The sequence below is a fragment of the Nothoprocta perdicaria genome, unplaced genomic scaffold (assembly GCF_003342845.1).
Source record: "Nothoprocta perdicaria isolate Ctin4 unplaced genomic scaffold, notPer1 scaffold_29, whole genome shotgun sequence".
Lineage (NCBI taxonomy): Eukaryota > Metazoa > Chordata > Aves > Tinamiformes > Tinamidae > Nothoprocta > Nothoprocta perdicaria.
The window spans coordinates 4,168,676-4,185,206 of record NW_020455521.1 but is presented as its reverse complement, the minus strand read 5'-3'; positions in this window follow the sequence as shown (position 1 = coordinate 4,185,206).

The following is a 16,531-nucleotide window of genomic DNA, read 5'->3' as shown; positions in this document are numbered from 1 at the left end:
ACCCCCAAGTAACTCAGTGCTAGACAGAAATGTAGCCACAAACACACAATTCCTGTAAATTTTAAGGAGAAGTTTCAGTTTCTCAGATCTAAGCTCTATGTACTCTTTCAGTCTCAGCTAAATGCAAGCTCAGAGGAGCTTACACTCTCGTTCACCTTCCTTCTTTATAAAGCGRGGGTTGTAACTGATATTTTTCTTCTTTCTAGAGCTAAGGAGTTTCCCTGAGCCACCAAGAAAGAAGGGGATAGACTTGCAGCTATATCGCAGCTATAAATATTTCTCCTTAGGTGAAGTTGAGTAAATTTCTGTTTTAGGRTCTCATGTCCGTGTAGTAAGGGATAGTAAGAATATTGAGGTCTTGGTCTGAGCGTGACTCAAATCTGGATGTTTTTGTCCTGATGTGGAACTTTCATGGGCATACCTAAATATCAGGATAAATATGAATGGCATCTCCCAGCTGCTAGATGTGAGTATGCCCCGAATGCGTTATGAAATATGGACATTCACTGTCTCACTTSCTTTCCACGCTCCTCCTGTGCGAAGAAGCACCCCTCATATGAGCTGCAGCATGCTCTGGTTGAGCTCTGCGCTGGACAACTTGTAAATCAAGGCCCTGAGTTATGCTTGGTTTATGTGCACCAGCTACTCTATTCAGACATAAACTGGTCTGAGTGCAGATCTGAACAAAACCTCTTTTTTTAACATAYTGCAATTTATAAAACTCATTGAAGAATTGCTCTAATTTGCATTAAGTATTTTGAAGTAGCATATATGTATTTGGCGTCTTCCATGCCAAAATCAAGTGCTCTGCTCTTAGGGTGCCCCCTTATGGGCAATGAATTGGAGCTGGCCTCGTTGCAGAGGAGGACCTCTGAGCTAAGGATGGGAAGTTGTAATAGTTTTATGTATGTATATAGCTTGAGATAACATAATTAAAGCCTGCTATGAGGAACGGAAAGGAAGGAACAGTGAGACAACTTTTTTCAACTTTTTTTTTCTCCCCCAAGTAGAAATTAAAATCATGGTTAATAGATTGTTTCTTTATATTAGATGTGCACAGAGAGGAAGCTTTATATATATATTGTACCTAAAGGAAAGCATTATACTACAACAGCAGTCTCCGTAGCGACAGCTATAAAGCTGTTCATTATTCTGTTTTGCTGGGGAACTCATTAAACTGACAGAATAAGAAGTTCCAGTAAAACTTTTCAAAACAAAACTTCTTATTAACTATTTTGTGAATAAATGTTAAAGGTTTCTGGTATCACTACTAAATGTAGCACTCATTTATCAAAACATTTGCAAGCAATATGTAAGTTAACCTACTTCCACTCTTCTTCTGTTGGCAATAAATCATTTGCCTGAAACACACAAAATACATTTCACAATGAGTGAAAACTGTGCGGGGTGTGTGTGGTGTTTTTTTTTTTCCCCTTTCTTTCTCTCACTACACTTTTCACCAAGTGGGTTGCTGGATGTGGACACAGTCCACATGTGTGTATGTGTTTTAGCAGGACCATGATTGTAGAATTTTTWAAAAATATCTGTAGATGGTGTAGTTAATTCTCTTGAGATTACTGAGCAGTGTGGACTGTAACATATTTGCATTGTTATAGTTTAGCTGAAGGTGGAAGGGACCTTTGGCAATTATCTAGCCTAACCTCCTGCATGACAGGGCCAATCTAAAATGCATCAGGCTGCTTAAGGCCATATTGAGTTATGTCATGAATATCTCCCTGGATGGAGATTCTTCTCTGTGTTTCTTGTGCTAGTGAACACTTCTTGTTCCTCAATCCATAGGGGCAAAGTAACTGCAACAAAACTTGTAAACTGACATTTAAGYTAAAGCTTTCCCACATCTGCAGAGGCCTAATATTGTAGCTACCCTAACTGGTGTCCTGTGAAGTCTATGGCATTGGTCACCAAAAAAATAARAAGTTGAAAAGAGAAATGCTAGAGCACTCGAAGTGTGAAGGTAGTACAGTTCAGCAGGTGCTTTTTGTTCTGAGCTGTTTAGTCTAAAAAGTTCTTTATCTTTGCTGTTTCTTTGTGTTTTGTTTTTCCTTCAAACTCTTCAGATTCTGAATATGAGACTTTCAAATCTTCCATGAATATTCTAAAATTAAGAGGACGCATTTTCCCCATTTAACCTTTTTTTTTTAATTGGAATATTATAATCTGTACAATTATTTCTGTTAATATAACTGGAGCAAGTAGCAAGATATTGCTTGTCAAGTCTTGACTAGATGACCTCTAGAGGTCTCTTCCAACCTTAAGGATTCTACRAAGTCAACCAAAGTCACACAAGTCAACTAAAAGCTTCAATCTAGTCTTAACCATCAAAAGCTTGAAAACTGAGACCTGACTTTGAAGTTCATACATATGCTAAGGAATTGTTAAAGAAGTGTTGAACAGTACATCTGTAAACTTTTATCTTGTAAGAAGTTAGCAAAACTAAGCAAAACTAACAATTATGGTAAATGGCTCAACTAGAAAAGCATATGAACTGACACTATACTGTGTTTCTGCTTGCTGGCTAGTAACTGAAAGTGGATTCTTCTCTTGCTCGTTGAGCTTGATTTGCTGTTGCTGTGTAATAAGATAAATGTTTGGGATATTTAAGATCTCTGATTTTTCAGCATTGTACAAGGCAGCCTTTTGACTCTAGCAAGCTATGGCCCACATATGGGAAAAGATAGTGGGATGAAGCACTGGACATAAGCATGTAAGGAAAGTGCCCTGAGGTTTTGGTACTGGGATGGTGCAGTTTGTGGGACAGGGACTGGCAGCATGAAGAACAGAGTGATTTATGTGAGGAATCCAAGTGCATGATTTTGACTCTGTTTTGCCATACAGACTGAACTCTTCTCTAAAAGCAGCATCTGCAGGCAGCAGATGGGAATAATGAGTAGATGCCATTTGCTCAGGCTGGGCTTCTCTTTGGGTTGTTGGGTAAAAATGACTTGCTAATGAAATGTAAGCTAATGTTATCCACTTAAAACTGGACACCACTCAGTAAGGAAATAGCCTTGGGTTAAAGGGAATGCCAGGATCGGCGTCCCTCCCCTTGTGAAGCACTGCGCGCTGCCAGCCACCACTGCCAACCATTACCAATGGCTGCTCTTGAGGCCTCCTGCCGCTACCTGCTGCCACGGCTGCGATGGTCAGGGCAGCAATGTGGACGGGCTCCCATTGCTGCAGCAGAGGCCAAGAGGCCCTGCTGGATGGGCTGAAGTGGGGCTGGGTGCTGCCCCACTGCGGCTCGGGGTCTTGCTCACCACCTGCCCCATCGTTCCAGGAGATCCTCCCTCCCTGCCTGAGTCACGAGGTAGTTACACAAAACACACACCAAGCTCAAGTTTTAAGCTTTTATATGTATTGTATATATAAATTTAAAAATGTTCACTGATGTTGCTCTTGTCAGTTTGGGGTCAATAGGAATGTCAGAGTCTTTAAAGGTGGTTTCTTTCCCTCTGGCTCCATGTTCTGGCATTTTGGAGAGATGGCAAGCCCTGGGGGGAGAATGACCTCCAGAGTGCCTGCAGTGTGGCCAGCCCTGCAGCTCTTCTTCTCTCTGGAGATGAGAGGATAAGATTAAAAAAACGAAAAACAAAACAGTGGGCCGCAATAGTACCTTTCCTGTGTGGGCCTATGAATGTGGGTGACTGTKCTCTCAGCCCCTGACTATGGGCATGAGAAGAGGCCCCACTCTGCCCGCAGCAACTCCAGTGACCTCTGTCAAACTCGGCATGAGGTATGCAGCTAGTGTTGCCAAAACCCTCTGCTGGGAAAGGACCACATCCACCAGCTCTTCCGCACAGCGTAAACATGAGGGAGGCAATACATGTCTTCCATTACTCCTGCTACTGTCTTTGCTACTTGTGCTTGATGAGTTATGGTGTGGAAATAGCAGCTCAGATTTCCTTCAGGTTTTCTCAAGCACAGCAAGGTGCTGCTTGGGTCTCTTGGAGCAGCTACAGACTGGAGGCAGAGGCTGCTCTGGGCAGCCAAGCATGGAGCTGGGCCGAGCTTGAGTGAGGGAGCTGCTCAGTGGAAATGGGATGAAGGAGAGATGTGAGGGAGAAGTACATATAAAGTACATATATTCACCTGTTTTTTTTTTTTTTTTTCTACTTCCCCAAGTGACTGAAGACAAAGCACCAGATTTCAGCAGGACACTTTAATAGTGCCAAGGCTGTCATCTCCCTTCTTGCCCAGTCTTTGCAGTCACAGTGATTGCTTTTTCTGCCTCGTTTGCCGTTGAGGATTTGTGGCCATGCTGCTTGGATGGCAGCAAGAACACACACAGGGGAGTCTGCCTGTGCCCTTCTGGTGCTCATGGGGTTGGTTGATAGGTGTGTGCAGTTATGGTGGCTTACCGGTTTGGTCCCTGATAACTAACTCACYTCATGTTAGAGGGTAACACATATGGAGAAATTAATGCTGTAGCCCTCTTGCCTTGCTCCATGGGATGGGATAAAAATRCGTTTACTGAGCACACCAAACAGCTTTACCAGTGATAATTTGTACAGTCACCTTCAGCTTTCTTTTAAAGTCCTGTTTATAAGCATGTCCTCCTTGTTTCCTCTTTCCGTGAGGATTTTGCCCCCCAGCAAGTGCTGGTATCCAAACTGAAACCAGAGCTGAGTAGAGGGGGAGGATCACCTCCCTTGAGCTGTTGGCAACCCTCTTTTTGATGCAGTCCAAGATACCACTGACCTCCTTGGCCACAAGAGCTTGTTGCTGGCTTATAGTCAACTTGTCTACCAGGACCTTCTCGTCTACCAGGACCTTCTCCATAGACTTGCTTTTCAGCAGGTCACCCTTCAGCCTGCAACACTACCTCTTTTTGCAAAAGTTAGATGGTTAAAGAGGATTTACCTTCAAGAAAGAAATCTTCAAGGGAAAATTTTAATGTATTTTAAGATTATTTCTCCTCCCACCTCTTTTTTTTTTTTTTTCCCTTGAGTTTAAACAAGTGGGGCTGAGCAATGCCAAAAGGGACCTGGTTATAGAAGAATGTTTCTGCATCGAATAGCAATGCATACAGTCAATACTAATATTGTATTAGTCAATACTAATATTGTAATATGTATCAAATGAGCCTCAGAACACTTGGCAGAGATCTAATCAAAGTCAAAGGGGTTGTGTAAGATAGGGTGGATCATAGCAATTCTAATGATATGCCCATTTAACATTTGGGGCCCTGTCTTCWCTTGTTTTGATTATCAGACAACACTATCAGTTCTAGCTTGGCTATATCATTCAGCAGAGCACAAAKAACATTTGAATATAATTTTATTCTTTGAGCTGCTCTCTAAAGACTGCTTTACTGGATTCATCTATGTTTTCATAAACTTGATATGCTTAAAAGGCTTGTTTTGGCCTTAGATGGAAACAGCTCTTTCTGGCTGACTAGACTGGATTCTGGCACTCCTGGGAAGCAAAAAAATATGGATTTTTTTTTTTTCTTGGAACAGTTGTGAGAATGTCAGAACTGCTGAAGCTCCAAAGCAGGTCTGTCAGATAACCTTGGCAAATTATCAATATGATAGCTGTAATATAATACTGTACATGAAGGGAAAATCCATTAGGAAAATAATAGTAACTTGTATATTTTTTCATATCTAATGATGCATGCAATTTACCAAGAACGTAAAATAACATGAAAATATTTCATTGGATATATTTGTGATCAAAGAAAAAAAAAAAAAAAGATGGATAAAACAAGATAGACATCAGCTGGTTTCACTATAAATTTAAATCACTGAAAATTGTTCCCTTATAGAAGCAGTATTTTTTTTTACTTCTAAATACCCTGTAAAATGCAAAAATAGATTTTTTTTTCTTTCAAAAGTTGAAAGGCTATTACTTTTGATTGTCATTTGCAGTGGTTAAAATTAAAAGTGCAAATTTCTATGTGCTAAAATATACATGCACATGCTGTGCTCTGTGTATTGTCTCTTTTATGTCCAGCCTCTGGATATTGTCATATAAGAGGAATACTTTTATTTTGCGAAGGAGGTGCTGTTAAAAAGCAGCAAAGCACACCAGACAGGAGAAATAGTGAGTTAGTCTTCTGTAAAGCAGACCATGAAAATGTGCTTTTTCCTCATATCTAAAAAATTTACTGAGGCAAACCTGCTTACCCTAAACAATGAAAACTGAATAACCAGTCTTCTCTTCCTACCARGCATGTGACCGATTTAGCAATACAGAGTTTTCAACAACAACACTAACTTTTCAGCTTTTCCATCTCTCTCAATTTTTGAGTTCTCTTTTTTTATTTCCATTTCTTTCTCTAAAAAGCTGAATGTCTGTTTCATAAAATGGAAGCAGCGWAACCTTTATATCGCATGACTCCAGAATCTGGGCTCCAATAAAGCATTTTGAAAGACTTGTGGAATCATCATAAAGGCAACACATGTAGAGCTGTCTTACACAACAGCGCTATCTGGCACCCACCCCATTGTAAAATGGAAATAATTGTCACAGAGGAGTAACATTACTTTTGCCTGTGGTGATGCTTGTCTTGTCTAAAGCATCATTGCTTTGAAAGGCAATGACAGAGAGTGGCAGCATGTTGGARCACTGAGGGATGCCTTGGACTTGCGTGGCTAGTGGGGAAGACTGCATGTGTTTGCAATATTAAAATGTGGCAACCTAAGTTTTGTGGAGTTATCCTTTGGGGAAGCTCAAATAGGAGTACTAAAGTAGCTGGGTTGATGGCTGAAGAGGAAGGTGATAGGCTGAAGAGGAAGGATAGGATGTCACACTGAATGAAGAAGAAAACATGGTGGGAATAAGAGAGATATTCCTATAAGAGTATAGCAAAGAAATGAGCAGCATATGTACATCCTTGGTGAAACTGTTCTACAGATTTGGAAGTCTGTCTGTGAATATAGCAGAGTTCATTGAATCCTGTTCTTTAGCTATTTAACTGCCTGTTTAGCTTATGTCTCTGTATGTTGTGTTCAGTTTGATACCTAAAGCCCTGGTCTTGCTAAAGCATACTGAGTTGCAAGGTGTTGCTCTCATGGAAGTCGACAGGATAAGTGCATAAGGCTTTGCAGGGCTGAGAAGGCTCACAGTTGTGGGGCTTGGCGGGAAGGAGGCTGCATGGAGGGGATGGGACAGGTGCAGATGGGGAGCACGCTGACCCTTCTGCAGTCTGGCTGGTGTCTGTTGAGCCAAGTGATATATGTGTACAGCTCAAGAAGGGTCTTGAGCCTTCCAGAAGCCACTCCAAGGCCTACAGACCACTGCTGTTTTGTTTAGGCCCCAGATGACACTCCAAAATCCACAGCGCAGTAGCTGTGCACATGCTGAAGTCAAAGGAAATTAAAGGTGCCTTCAAAATTCAGCATGAGCTCAAGTGCTTTGTTGAGTGTGAAGAAGCCTCTAGCTTGGGGTCTTTGCCACTGGCCTTGTGTTGGCCTGCTCAGGGAGGGCAAACTTCAGGCTCAAAAATAGCTTCAAGACAGTGATAGCCTTCAATACTTACAATATTTACTGCTGCATTTTAACTATATTCCGAAGGGATTATGTTTCCATCTTAACATTCATTCAGTTTTGCACTTCTGAGCAGAGAYGGCCCAAAAGCTCCCAAATTTTCAAAGAGTTACATGGGGATTTATCCAGCCAAATCCCATTAGAGTCAATGGGAGCTGGGTGAATAATTACACTGCAGCCCTTTGTAAATAAAGGGGAAGGTTGCCGGTTATTGTTAATTATGATGCTGATTTTTTGTAGATATAGGTACACGTGTCTATTGGGACCTGAACTTAGACCACCAGGTTATTTCACATATCGGTATAGTTTCCATGTTTACTGTGCATATCACTTCAAAGGACCGAGGTTGATGACTTCTGGTCCACTGTGTTAGCAGTCCGTCTCCTCTCCATCTCCTGTTGTTTCCTTTCACAATCTGAGTAACAAAAAATGGTGGTGTAAATAGAATTYCAACAAAGAGGTCTGTTGAGCCTGTAATGCTCCCTTGAAAGGAGGCTGTCCAGGGAATGAATGGAGCAGCTTCAGCCTAGCAGTAGCGGGGAAATAGATGACTTGGCATTGGACAGTAGCAGCCAGCAGGGTGCATATGCCTAGTGTAGTGACAAATAATGGTTAAGCTAGTCAGTTGAAGGACTAAATGAGAGTACATTGTCTAACCCTGTAACCGTAACTAAATTGTAACCTGAAAAGAGTTTATGAACATCTGGCTGCTAGCCCATCTCTAAAGCTTAATAGCTAAATCTGAGGTGCAGAATTGTTTTTTAAGGCTACGGTTTAAATTATTACTTGGAAGCATTACTGGCTTAAGCAGATTAATTGAATTTCAGAATTATAAGGAGTATTAAATTGTGGTTTGACCATCTCTGCTGAGTATTTTCATTAAATTAGTTTTCACAAGATGAACGCTTACGATTGAAGTTATTTCTGTTTGGAAACTCATGTAGGTCTCATCATATCAAGACATCGTATGTATGATTGCCACTGACTTCAAAGCTCTGATATTTCACACAGAACTCTAGCTCGGTGCTGTATCTTAACTTTGCTAATGAATATATTTATGTCTTTATCCAGATGCTCATTAGTTTAAGCTGAAGTGACACATCTGTATCTTTTGACTTCTATCAAATTTAGCAATTCAGGGGCACTTTTCTGTGTACACTTTCAGTTTATTGTTATTCAGTGACAATGAAAAGGAGATACGAAAGGTTAAATTAGTAAACATGTGACTTCTGCTGACTAGCTTTTCAATCTTTTTATAGCTCTCATTATTAAAAGGACAGCATCTATGTGCCCTGCATTTCTGTGTAAATACTTACAATAGTTGGAATCATTTTCTAATTACTTGAACAATGCATTGTAGCAGCACCAATTGAAATTCCTGTAGGCTACAGGCTTGCTAATTGTTTCCTTTACTAAATCTAATTTATGAGATTGTGCAAATTGTTGCTAGGTTTGAAGTATTTTGGCAGCTAAATTGAAAAAAAAATGCTGTGGACTGACTGGAAACTTCATTGCTTTAGAACTGTCAGCACATCCGCAAGAATTGATTTGGGTTGTAGAAATATGGCAAGCAGTTTAATTTGGTTTTTAGGTATGCTTAAAACAAGCAAAGGGTTGGATCCTAAACATAAGAGGCAAGTTGTCCCGATTTTCCCTTTTTATTCACTTGTTCAGTGAGCAGGACAATTTACTTGGGATACTAATGTCTTAAATCCAAAATTTCTTCGGTACAGGATTTTAGTAAGGATTACATAGCACTGCGACAAAAGTCTTACAGATGAAAATGAAGTACTTTGCCAGAGCACTCTCTTTTCTAGGATGTTTAGATTAAAAAACATCTCCAACAGAACAACCAAGCAAAACCAAAATGGACATGTTTCTTGTGTTGTACTGGTACACATCCATGTGATCGAGAGGGAACCTGGGGTACCAGAGGTGGGCCCTGAACCCCAATCCATGATCTCTGGCTGTGCAAAATGAATCATCAGGCCATAGGCTTATTCTTCCTCTGTCTGATTTCATRTATATTTTGATACAGTTTGGAAGGCTTCATGTGCCGAGGTTGAGTGAAACATATATTCTCTGTTCAAGTGGATAGGCACTAAATTCATTGATTACTGTGAGACTTCTTGATCTCAACCAGGACACAGAGCACAGAATGGAGGAGAGAACAGATTTAAAGATGGATCTCCCACGGCCTGGAAGACTGACTGTCTTCTCTTCCCACAAATCTAGTTGAATGTGAGTGAATGAGGTTGAATAGATAATGGCAGTAATAGCCTAGGTGACCAAACTGGAATACTTCATTTCAGAATGACAACCCTCAGCATTGGAAGTTAAAAAGAAACAACACTTGGTGAATTGCCCCATTTATTTGGTTCATCCAAACCAGTAAGTGATTTAATGAAAAGAAGTTCAGCCAGTGTAACTTGGATAAAGGAACTTACTTTCCACAGTGTTAGAATTGACAAATCCAGACCTTGGGTTCTCCCTTTGTTTAAAATCACTATTAATGCCATAACTTTTRTAACATTTTTTTTTCAAGAGGCTCWTGCCCTGGGAAATCTTTGTGCAATATTGTGCATTTGGGGAAACTTGTTCAAAAATAGAAAGTAGTCTTTTACAAGCTACTTCTTGTTTTCCATTATTTTTACTGGCTCTGAAATAAAACTAGCTACTAACAAGGCTTATTTTTCAGTCTGTCCAAAGACGGTGCATTTTTCATAGTCCTTGGTTTTTCCTCATGTTCTTTAACATTCATACACTCTAACAATCTCAAATAAGAATCTTTGCTTTTTTTCTCTCTTTTGAGACCAGGCAATTCAAATAGGATTGATTTAAAGACATATCTGCTGTTTCTTTGTTTATCCTGAGGATCTTTCTAGGAAAAGAAAGAGTAAAAGGAGGCAATTTGCCAGGTGCAGACCTAAGCATATGCAGACTTTGGTTCTTCTGGTCAATTCAAGCAAATATACCTCTTCAGAGATGAGGGGTTTTTTTATTTTTATTTTTTTTTCTTCTTCCTGCAAGTGCTTTCCTCCCTGGTCTGCAACCTCCCTGCTAGCTTCAACATGTGTACATTCATAGCATAATATCAAGAAAGAGCGTTATATGTCAAACTAACAATTCCCTTCTGGGGTTAAGCTGACTGCAGATGAGCTAAGGGCTGTGCAATCCCCAACCCCAAGTTGGGGGTCCACTCTGAGCTGTTGTATCCTTATCTCTAAAGATAAGCTTGAAGAACTAGTCCTCCTTTGCCTTCCCAGGGATCTGCTCTCTTATCGCTAGTCGTTGCTCACCAACACTTCTACCTGTCAAAACCCTCTCTGCTGCCCTAGCAACAAGCATCCAGACGGTTTTCCAGCTGACATAAGCTTCCTGCCACCTCCTGATGACAAGTGCTTCCAACATATCCAGCTGTCACACCTTCAGCATCTGCTCCGCRTGTCACCAGGCTGGCTTCACTGCGCCTTGGTCAGCTTTGTGCTTAGCCAGTCTCAAGGTGTTGAGAATGACTTAATTCTGCCCAGGCAGTTGTCCCCCTCTTTATGCACTGAAAGAGTGATGGTAAGAGTTGTTGTATTCTTTTATTTTTCCAGGTAGATGCTGCCATTGCATCAATATACAAGTGCATGTTTTAGTCATACTTGGTGAAGTATTATGGTAATAACCAATGGCTTCAGAAGGGCTCCGTTAAATCTATTTGAAATATTTCTGTTAAGTGGAGCTTTCCCCTCTCCAATGTGAGCAGCAGTGCTTGTGTGCTTAGTTTGTAATTGATYTAGTAACCTAGCAAGACAATAAGATTAAATAATAATGCTGTTAAAAAATCAGATTGTTCAAAAGTAGTTTGTACTGTATTTGCTCTGCTTGTGTTAAAATACACAGGTTTTTACTGCTRATTTCCCTAGGAGCAGCTCTAGGCCATCATCTCACACTTCATGAAATCATACCTAGAATCTATGTCAGTACCAAATTCCCTGGCAAATCTTGTCCTCTTTTCTAAACTCTGTTCCTGCACCATGAATCTCCCACTGAAGTAGATTATGCCATTACAGTATTCACCATCACCTTCTTCTTATCTCTCTTTCGAGTGCGGCTGTGTGTAAAGTTTTCCACAAGCCCTTCTAGATTCTTATTCTCCTTTATAGTATCAAAGATAGACTGAGTGTGGGAGACAGGCAAGCAGGAAAAGAGCCCAGTCTGTAAATGCAGCAAGGCCTGGGTCTTGGCTGCTCAGCTTGGTCAAGATTACTTTGAGGCCAAAAAGGTGTTTTATGTCCGAGCTGCAGGTGTGCTGACCTTTACCTGCAGATGGTCATCAGGATGCTGTCTGAAGGCATCTGACCTTCTGCTGTCCTGCCCCTTGGGAGCTCACAGAGCCAGTGGCATCTYGGTCCAGGCTGTGTGCAAGGCCATGGAGCAGATGCCCAGTGCGAGCCTTTCCTTTGCTGAGGGAACAAGCTCTACTGAGACAAGTTCTTCTAGCAGCCCTTGCCACCCTATCAGTGTCTCTTGATGACAACAGAGGCAGATGGGGACTGCGTCTTCTGTAATGTACCTGCTTTTTAGCAGAATGCCCCTGTCCTGCCACTTACACGGGCCACCACCTCCACTTGCCCCTATGGGACTAGGTGCTTCCTCTGGTCAGCTACTGAACCTTGCTGCAAACCAGTCACTGTATTTTGTGTTTGTTACTCAGGGCTGATTTGGGGTTGAGTAAAAAAAGCTGTGGTGACATCCTGCCTGCATTGCACGATTGCTGGCTTGGTCAAAGGTGGTGGAGGAGCCACACGCAGCAGTGGAAGGGAGCCTTGCAGCAGGCCCCACTTACACTTGACATGTGCATATTGTCTGTATTTGCTCTTTGGTGAACTTCACCTTGAGCTCGCTTGTGGCACACGTAGGAGATAGGCTGTATTGTTGTGATGCATGTTCTTAATGTCTCTTACCATCCCTTTGAGTTTTATTAAGGAGAAAATGCAGYGCCTCTTCCATCTTCTGTTCAGAGAAGTCTCATTACTTAATAGAAGTCTCAGTAGATAATAAACCTTTTACTAACTGTAGTGCTTTTTTTTTCTGACTTTTATATTTCTTCTCCTTTCTATATGCTAATTAATTGCAACAATTACCAGGCAGGTCTTAACAATGAGTGTAATTTGCTGCTGTATTTTGTTGCCGAAAGCCACATTTCAAACAAAACTCTTCTTTCACTTGATGTGATAGTGCAAAGTTAAGAAGGATTAGTGGAAGCCAGCAAAATTTCTAAAGCTCAGTCTGTATTGAGGGATTAATTTCAATGAAGTGTTTTCTCGTTAAGGTAAAAGTGACTTAAGAATTCCAAAGATGCCTTGGGAGTGCTTAAAATCTGTTTCTGCCGTGAGTCCAAAACATCTTGTTTGAGCTCTCCCAGAAATATATTACAATGAAATGATGAAAAAAGGGTTAAGACAATTTTAAGATTTCAGACTTACGGATCAGATTATGACTCTTCCATCTGTAACACTTTCAGTAGTCTATATCCCACTTCAAAATCTGTAAGTGTTAAATACTTTAAACTCTTTATTGATCTATGTGGTACCACCAAATTTTAAATATATTTAGTTGCCTCAAGCTACAGATAAGTATCTGGAAAACATCTATCAGGGCTTTTAAAATKCCTTTTTATCCTGTTTCCAGCAAAAATAGTTTCTGGTCAGTAGGTCAGTTGCATAGGTTACTTTGAAATCAAGATCTAATACTTTTGAAAAGGGACTTTATGCTTTCTTTGTAAAGACTCTTTTGAAAATCCATGTTCTATTGAAAAGCACACATTGCTTAAGAAACACTGTTCATTCGCTGGGGTGATTCACTGTAACAGGTCACAAAAGGTAAATGAGAGTATTGATTTTTTTTTTTCTTATATAGAATAAATTTTCCTGTATTTTTCCTGTGTTTGAAGGAAACAGAGAAACTATATGAGGCTGTAAGATCCTGTAAATCATTCTCTTCCTTTGCTTAAAAACAACGTGTTAAACCTCTTAAACCTTTTTTTTCCTGACATGTTACAAGTAAACTCTTTTAATKATTTGTTATTTTGCTTAGAAAATGGGATAGCTTACTTTAGATTTGTGTGTCAAGGTGAAGTGAAATGATTGATAGCTCGGTGCGTGCTTGGTGATGTAAGCACTTCAACCACTAAAGTACCAGTCWGCGTGTTCACTGTTTCTCATGGTTTAACATTCACATGACAAAAAAGGCAATTAGACAATGTTAGTGGTCTGGAACAAACCAACAATACGGGAAAATGTCTATGAAGGATTAGTTATCTCTTGCCTGATAAAAGCAGGTATAAATGGAAAGTTCTAAGTTGTCCTTCTGTAGTGGCTCCATATGGAAAATTTAATGTTTAATGATGACATTAAACAGAGTTAAGCTCTGAATGTAAATACCAGGAAAAAATGGAAATGTTGTGCTTAAATTAGCWTTACTGCTACCTCTTCAGGCCGTTCCTTAGTTTGTTGGCTGTGCTTTAGCAGGCTGTGACTAATGGCAACTTGTATCCAAACAGAAAATCCGTCGTGGTTTTAGCAACACCTTTATAAATGGAAAAATCTTCTAAAATGATGATTTGAAACTTCGGGGTTTTTAAGGAGTTCCATTAATACTATTGCATATTATGGGCTTTAAATGGCATATATGCTCTTTTTTGTGTCTACTTTGGAAGACCAGTAGGTCTTGCAGCCCGCTTCCTTGCGGGGCAGCTTTTCTGTGTGCACAGTAGTGACTTTGGAGGTTTGCTACCTCAGCTGCTGTGCTCTCCAGCTCAGTGTGTTGGTGAGTCTTGGGGCCGCGGGAGCGCTGGGCTGCCCGGCTGATGGCTGAGGTGTTCCTTCTGGCCGGGTGGCAGCCTGGCCGGCCAAGCTCGGCCAGCTGGCTTAGCTCTGTGCCTCCAAAGCRGGGGAGAGCGGCTAATGTTTTCCAAAGCATCCAGGTGATTTAGGAGCCCACAGCTCACCTTAAAGTGGATTTGATGCATTTGGAAAATGTTACCCTATTAAACTCGCCCCGAAGGGATATAGCATGAGCTAATTTATGCGTGCAAGACAGCCTGGGGTCTTGGATTCCTGTGATGTTCGCATATTGCACTCTTCTCTTCATGCAGAGGCAAACAAGATCCATTCCTGCAGTTGTTCCATGAGACGGTCAGGCTGTACTGGATCTACATCTGCTGATAAGAAGGCGACTCCTAGATAAATCATACAGGCATATCTCTGAAGCCTAGAAGTAAGAACTTCTGGCTCCAATAAYAAAAGCCTTGGCAACCTAAGGGAGGCCGCCTCCTCTTGGGGTAGCAATCAATCCATCACCTTGTCTCTAGCACTGGTGACCGTGCGTGCACCATGGGCACTTGTGCAGCTGGTTGGTCTGGCAAGAGTGGCAGAAGGCAGCRGATCCAGCAGGGAAGGGGCTGCCTTGCCAGCTGCAAGGAGATGATCAGATCCTTGCCCTGCTGCCCAGGGATGATGAGATGGTCCATTCTGGTGCCAAGGCAGCCCCCCTGAAGTCTCTCCCCTCAATGACTGAAGAGATGTATGATGTGTCTGCAAGTGTCTAGCAGGGAGCATTGACACTGTGGCCCAGGTCAGGCTTCTAGGGTGTAACAACAAGCAGAGAGATGTGCAGGACAACTGGCTGTGCTTTATCTTGCTGTTCTTTAAATCTTGCTGCATTTCCTAGTTGGGTTTTGTCATTAAGATTTGTGTGGCTTYGGTGCACTTTTGCTTCGTGAGTTCTTTAATAAAACATACTGGGTGTATGAAAAAGGGTGAGAAAGGCTGAGTGGCTTCTCTGTGGGTGTCTGAACTGAATTCAAACTGAGGGAGAAAGGAATAGGATTAAGAAACAAGTAAGGACAGAGAAAATGATAAATAAGAGAGAAAGGAAAAGACTGCAAGGAATATTGCCAACGGTTTTAAATTTGGATTTGGATTGTCATTTTTTTTCACACATTTGAGAAGGAGGAAAGAAATGTTGAAGGGAGGTTTTGGTTACTATTATGCCTTGATTATATATTGAGCTAAATCATCCAGATTGCTGTGGTCTAGTGATTAGAGTGTAAAACTTGGAGTCAAAAATATGCTTCTCCTTAGGCCTGTAATGGACTTGCTGGGTGGTTCTGAGCGAGTGACTTCACCTCACTGTGCCTTATTTTCTTGATCTGTGAAACAGGGATATTAATGCTTATTTTGTGAAGGCAGTCTGAGAAACTTAAATGGAAACTTCTGTATAAATGTCAAGTATCATTATTATTGTTCTTAAACTAATTCATTGTAGTCAACTGCTTTTATAGTTTTTATAAAAACAAATACAATGGGAGCTACATAACTGGCTGCCTAACAATGTTTTTTCAATTACAATAAGTCAAAAAAAGTGTCTGAAAAATGCAACAGTGGGTTGCTATTTTTCATCAATTGCAAAAAGTTTTCTGCTAGAAACATGCTTCACCACAGCATAGCAGGTAATACAGTTATTCTGAAATAATTGAGAGGCATTGATCAGTGGCAACAGATCTGCATGAGTTCTTGTTGCACATGTGGTTCTCTTCCTGTGTTACTTTCAAAAGCTCTTAGTTATCGTTGAGCGAATCGGATGAAGAGTGAAAATGTGATTTTTTTTTTTTTTGTATAATTACATCTTTACCAGTGCCTGAGAGATCAAGTTTCCAAAAGCTGACTTTAAAATAATCATCTGTGGTTGAATAGTTTGYCATGTCTTGCTTTACGTATGTTTGGAAACAGTGTGCATCAGAAACACTGACTCTCCCTCTGTGGTATGGTGAATATTGCCCTTCTTTTAGTGTGATGCCATTAGAATACTGTGTTGTGTAACTAAATTGGGAGAAAGTGATTTCTATTACTATCCACATTTGTCTAAATCCTGTTTATCCGAACAGCTGATTTGAGATTGCCGGTTCCCCCGCAGGGTGAAGAGCTGCAGTGACTCGGCACAGGGCTGCACATAGAAGGCTTTATCAGTA